Source organism: Echinops telfairi, unplaced genomic scaffold (genome assembly GCF_000313985.2).
Source record: "Echinops telfairi isolate 266 unplaced genomic scaffold, ASM31398v2 ScPeMD7_7453;HRSCAF=8491, whole genome shotgun sequence".
Classification (NCBI taxonomy): Eukaryota; Metazoa; Chordata; class Mammalia; order Afrosoricida; family Tenrecidae; genus Echinops; species Echinops telfairi.
In genome coordinates this window covers 1,820,427-1,827,047 of record NW_022111353.1, presented here as the reverse complement: position 1 = coordinate 1,827,047, position 6,621 = coordinate 1,820,427, and the positions used below count along the sequence as shown (strand labels likewise).

General features: G+C 38.8%; 1 protein-coding gene across 1 annotated transcript in view; it reads right to left on the bottom strand.

Annotated features, from left to right (window-relative positions):
• Positions 1-6,621, bottom strand: part of LOC115872726 (olfactory receptor 11A1-like) — a 190,338-nt gene that overhangs the window by 31,707 nt on the left and 152,010 nt on the right.

The following is a 6,621-nucleotide window of genomic DNA, read 5'->3' as shown; positions in this document are numbered from 1 at the left end:
TACAAATCTGGCTAGACCAGAGGATGTGCAGAGGTACACATATGAATACGAAACCCAGGCAATCCAGAACAAATAAACTGCTCAGGACCAATAATGAGAGTAGCGATACCAGAAGGGGAAGGGGAAGGAGGGGTAGAAATAGGGAACTGATCACGATGATCTACATATATCCCCCTCCCTGGGAAACAGAAAAGTACGTGAAGGGAGACATCAGACACTATAAGACATGAAAAAAAATTATACATTATTAAGGGTTCATGAGGGAAGGATGGTGGGGAGGGAGAGGAAAATATGAGGAGCTGATATACCAAGGACTCAAGTAGAAAGAAAATATTTTGAGAATGATGATGGCAACAAATGTACAAATGTGCGTGACACAATAGATGTATGCATGGATTGTGATAAGAGCTGTATGAGTCCCCAATAAAATGACTTGGAAAAAAAAAAAAGATTGTGGTCCAAAGGACTCAAGTACATTGAATCATTTCTTTAAAGTGTTTGATTATGATTAAGCTTTCCAAACTCTTTGGAGGAGAGAAGAATGAGATTTTGTCTCACATGTTTCAGACATATTATCAGAAGAGACTAGTCTCTAAAGAAGGATATCATGCTGGGTAACATGTAGAGGCAGTCAAAAAAATGTAATGAGGAAGAATCACCATGAGATGGACAGACACCAGAGATTACAACAATGGGCTCAAACGTAACAATTGTGAGGATGGTGCAGGGCTGGGCAGAGCTTTGTTCTGTTGTGCATGGGGTCGCTATGAGTGGGAACTGACCTGAGGGCACTTAACAACAACAACATGTTCTGCTATATCCAGGAACATAGATAAATATATAGTTGCAACACCCAGTAATGCATATGTAGATATATCCTCTGTGGGAGCTATATATGCTCAAGGCTGTGAATCTTTAGGAGCAAAAAGCCTCGTCTTTCTCCCTTAGAGACACTAGTGGGTTTGACCTGAGGGCATTGCTGTAAGCGGCCAAATGTATAACCAATTATGGCACCAGAGATATTAAGTAACTATCAGGTGCTTGAGAAAAAGACTTTTTAATTTGCAAACCCAGGGTCATGTCTATAAGTGTCCCACTTTTCCAAATAGAGTTCTCTTACACAAAGGAAGAAAATCCCAGACATTGTTTTGACCCATTTTAAGAATATACAGATGAGATGCTCTTTCAATTTGCTACTTTCATATTTCTCCTTGCAAGAATTTTTCCACACTGAAAGCACTGTGACTTTTGTATCCCATCGTGTTTATCAATGCAAGTGACACTCTAAAATGCATAGTCCTCATCACATGTCCTCCTATTTGACATTGCAATTCTATTTGGGCTACAAAATATTAAATAAACAAAAGTAAACTAAAATGTTTGACTCTATTTTCAATTTTTAGACTTCAAATTCTGCATGGTTTTAGACAAATTCAATAGATCTATACAGAAGATCTACATAAGGAACTTTGGTGGCATTATGGTTACAAGTTGGACTCTGATCTCCAAGGTCCAAAGTTCTAAACCTCCAGCTGCTCCCCAGAAGAAAGACAGAGCTTTCTCCACCTGTAAAGAGTTACCGTCTCCAAAACCCACCAGGGTAGTTCTTCCCAATACTAGACGGTAGTTATGAGATGCCTTCCACTTTATGGCAGTGAGTTTTGGATATGTAGAAACACATCTATCTTATTTTCAAAATAAGGCACTTCTTAAAGTTATGGCAATAAGGCAAAGTAAAACTAGTTTTGTCGTTTTCTCAAAGTCTATTTCTTTTATTGCTTCACCCTAATAGAGACACCAGGTTAGTTGAGGTATACTTGATCAGGCAGTAGTTTAAAAGCAACAACTTTCCTAAAATTCAGCTATTGTTGTACATGGATGTTCATGGTTCTCTATGCCTTCCTAGAAATAATGGTTCTCATGGATAATATTGTTCTATTTCCACATGAAGTTATTTTATAAACATAGAGTATTTTCATAAAATAATAATTTAATATCCATGGGCTTGCAAGCCGGGGGTAACGGGAGCAGTCTGTCCTGGGTTCAAGCAGTAAAGGAGTAGTACATTGTTTTACGGACGATTTGAAACAATAATATAAGGTTAAGTAAAGTATATAGAGCTACTAGGGCTCTAGTTCACACTAGCATAACTGTTCCAAACCAAATGTGTTCAAAGAGGTCTCGGCAAGCCATGAATAGCTACAGACAATTTCTCAGCAGGTCACTTGTCTTGGAGTCCCTTGAAAAGAAAAGTCCAATGGGACAGCGGCTTCTGGGAGGATCTGCTGGCCTAGTTAAATTCCAGGCAGAGATGCCAGCTTAGAGGTATACTACAAGTAATTTTTGGTATTACAAAGAGGTAACTTTTTTTTCAATTTTAATAAATCATTTTATTGGGGACTCTTACAGCTCTTATAACAATCCATACATCAACTGTATCAAGCACATTTACACATATGTTGCCATCATCATTTTCCAAAATATTTTCTTTCTACTTGAGCCCTTAGTATCAGCTCCTCTTTTTCCCCCTCCCTTCCCAACCCTCCTACCCTCCTGAACAACTGATAATTAATAAATTATTTTTATTTTCATAATTTACATCATCAACCCACATTTCTTTTGTTCATCCCCCTTGTGAGGGCATGGAATACATCAATCCTTGTCCTTGGTTCCCCTTTTCTCTCCTTCTTCCCGCTTTCCCCCCTCCCTCATGGTATGGCTACTCTCATTATTAGTCTGCAGGGGTTTATCTATTCTGGATTCTGTGTGTTGAGAGATCTTATGTGTAGCAGTGTACATGCTCTGGTCTAGTCAGATTTTTAAGATAGAACTGGGGTCTTGATAGTGGGAGGTGGGGGTGCAGGGAGGAGGCATTAAAGAACTAGAGGAATGATGTGTGTTTTGTAAGTGCTATACTGCACCCTGGCTGGCTCGTCCCTTCCTTGTAACTCTTCTGTGAGGGGATGTCCAATGTTCTACAGATGGGCCTTAGGTATACACTCTGACCTCTCTCAATCACATCAAAATGGTTGCTTGCTTTGGATTTTCTGATGCCTGATCCCATCAACACCTCATGATCACAATGGTTGGTGGGCTTCTTCCATATGGGCTTTGTTGCTTCCCTGCTAGGTGGCTTCTTGTTTAACTTCAAGCCTTTTAGACCCCAGACACTATATCTTGTAATATCTGAGCACCATCAGCTTTCTTCACTATATTAACTTATGCAGCCATTTTGTCTTCAGCAATCATGTCAGAAAGGTGAGCATTACAGAGTGCCAGCTTATTAGAACAAGGTGTTCTTAACATTGAGGAAGGATTGAGTAAAGGCCCAATGTCCGCCTCCACTCAAGTACTCCCTCAAAGCAAGAATACTTTCTTTTATTAAATTGGCATTCTATGATGCTCACCTTCCCGACACAATCGCTGAAGACAAAGCGGGTGAATAAGCAAATGTGATGAAGAAAGCTGATGGTGCCCAGCTATCAAAAGACATTGTGTCTGGGGTCTTAAAAGCTTGAAGGTAAACAAGCGGCCATCTAGCTCAGAAGCAAAAAAGCCCACATGGAAGAAGCACACCAGCATATGCGATCATGAGGTGTCGAAGGGATCAGGTATAAGGCATCATCAGAACAAAAAAATCTTACCATAGTGAATGATGGGGGGAGTTCGGACTGGAGACCCAAAGCCCTTTAGTAGGCCACTGGAGATCCCTTGCAGAGGGGTCTTAGGGAGGAGACAAGCCAGTCAGGGGGTGATGTAGCAACGGTGAAAAATACAACTTTCCTCTAGTTCCTAAATGTTTCCTCCCTGCTTCAACTATCATGATATGAATTCTACCTTGCAAGTCTCGCTAGACCAGAGGATGTACACTGGTACAGATAGGAACTGGAAACACAGGGAATCCAGGGCGGATGATCCCTACAGGACCAGTGGTGTGAGTGGTGATACTGGGAGGGTAGAGGGAAAGTGGGTTGGAAAAAGGGAACCAATTAAAAGGAACTATATGTGACCTCCTCCCTCGGGGATGGACAACAGAGAAGTGGGTGAAGGGACACGTCAGACAGGGCAAGATATGACAAAATAATAATTTATAAATTATCAAGGGCTCATGAGGGAGGGGGGAGCAGAGAGGGAGGGGGGGAAATGAGGACCTACTGCTGGGGGCTTAAGTGGAGAGGAAATGTTTTGAGAATGATGAGGGCAATGAATGTACAAATGCGCTTTACACAATTGATGTATGGATGGATGCGATGTATGTATGGAGTTGTATGAGCCCCTAATAAAATGATTTTTTTTTAAAGGCCCAATGTCCATCTGCTACTGTGAACATAATCTATAAATATATGTGCATAGATCTGTATCCCTATCATTATATATTAATATATGTACATGCCTGTTTATACCTCTATACATGTCTTTTGCCTCCTAGTTCTTTCTTCTATTTCTTTTTACTTTTCTCTTATCCCACTATCATATTCGACCTTCATTCAGTTCTCTGTACGTCCTCTCGCCTACATTACACTTGATTGAACTCCACCAGGCATTCTATGACCTCCTCACCATCAATTTCAGATCTCTTGTTGCTCCCTTGTTCCTAGGCTTGTTGGCTTCCTCCTCCTTTTCCCTCACGTCCTCCTCTCCCTCAAAGATGTAATCTTGATAGATTTTTTTTGAAGGGCACATGATGGGGTCATGTTTGGAAGACATTTGAAGGAAATTGAAAACTGCATTTGTGAAATGAAGTCCAGGAAAGCTTTACCAAGGAATTTTTTTCCTTGAGAAAATAAAAATAAGTTATATGGTAACCTCAAAGATGATCTATAACCTTCTCAAAGGAAAATCATAAGTCTAAGTAAATTTTCAAACAATAATAGCAAAGGAAATACTAATTATATCCTCAAACAAAATTAACACAGAAAAATATGTGGAACAAAGAAACCAGCGACACCACAAAAAGGAGGGAAAAGGACAGAAAATGATAGCAGTAAATTCTCTCCAGTTTATAATTACACTGAGTGTAAAGGGATTGAATGCAACATCCAAGAAACTTGGAGTAGCAGATTAGAGAAGAAAACAGGACCCATCAATATGCTACCTACCAGAGACACATCTTGGACACAAGAGCTAAAAATAAAATAATGAAAAAACACATATCAAGAACATGGCAGGAAAAAAAGAGAAAGCAAGAGTGGTAACATTAATTTTTGACAGAAAAGAGTTTAAGGCAAAACTAGCAAAAGAGACAAAGAAGGACATTATATAATGAATAAAGTTTCACTCCCACAAGAGGACATAACCATAATAAATATCTATGTGCCCGATGTAAAGGCCTCAAAATACATAAATTAAACGACTAGAATTAAAAACCCAGAGACAACTCGACATAATAGGAGATGTTAATACACCACAACTACAAGAAAACAACTCAACAAAGATGCAGAAGATCTAAGCAACGCAACCACCCAACATGACCTCATGGATATATACAAAATATTCCACCCAACACAATGTACATTCTTTTGTACCATTCATGGTCCATTCTCCAGAATAGATTGCATTAGGCTACAAGCAGGCCTAAATTTATTTCCAAACATCATGATACTTCAAAGCATCTTCTCAGATAACAATGCTATAAAACTAAAGGTCAAAACAGGAAAATCAAGATGAGAAATCAAATACATAGAAACTGAATAGTTTTGTGATTAAAAACTACTGTGCAGCAGAATAAACTGAAAACGAAATCATGTAAGTTCTGAATAAAATAGAGTGAAATCAAAGCATATCATAAATTTTAGGGGAAAAACAGAAATTTGAGGTCAAGAACACTATCAAAGTTACTACCACTGAGTTGATTCCAACTCATAGTGATGTGATGGGGCAGAGTAGAAATGCCCCTTTGGTTTCGGAGACTGTGAATCTTTATGGGAGTAGGAAGTCTCATCTTTCTCCCATGGAGTGACTGCTAACTCTAGTCCACGGGAAACAACCGAAATTAACACTTTAATGCATAAAAATAATAATTTGGAAAATAACAATAAAAAAAGCTTACTGTCTCCAGAAGAAATAAACTAATAAAAATTAGAAGAGAAGTAAATGAAGCCATCAGAATAAACACAATAGAAAAAAAATCAATGACTGAAAGTGGAGTCTTAGAAAAAAATAATGTAATTTTTTTAAAAAAACAGATAAATTCAACGATAGAAATTAAGTTGCGAAACTGAAAATTATATGAATAAAAAATGAAATAGGTAATGTTACAATAAATCCAATTGACATTAAAAATTTAATTTTAGATAACATCTCTGTCAGCTTCTCACCTGTGGGGGCTTGTGTGTTGTTGTGCTGATGAGAGCTATGCCATCGGTATTTCAAACACCAGAGGGTCCGCCACGGTGAACAGGTGTTAGCAAAGTGTCTGGACAAAGAGACTAGGGAACAAGAACTAGGCAGTTCACTTCTGAGAAACAGTTGTGGTTAGGTACTGTATTAGTCTAGGTACTTTGGAGAAACAAATCCACAGCAACTCACGTATAAGAGAGAGTTTTATGCAAAGAAAATGTGCATCACGAAAACATCCCAACCCAATGCTGCCCAAGCCCACAAGTCCAACATTAACCCATA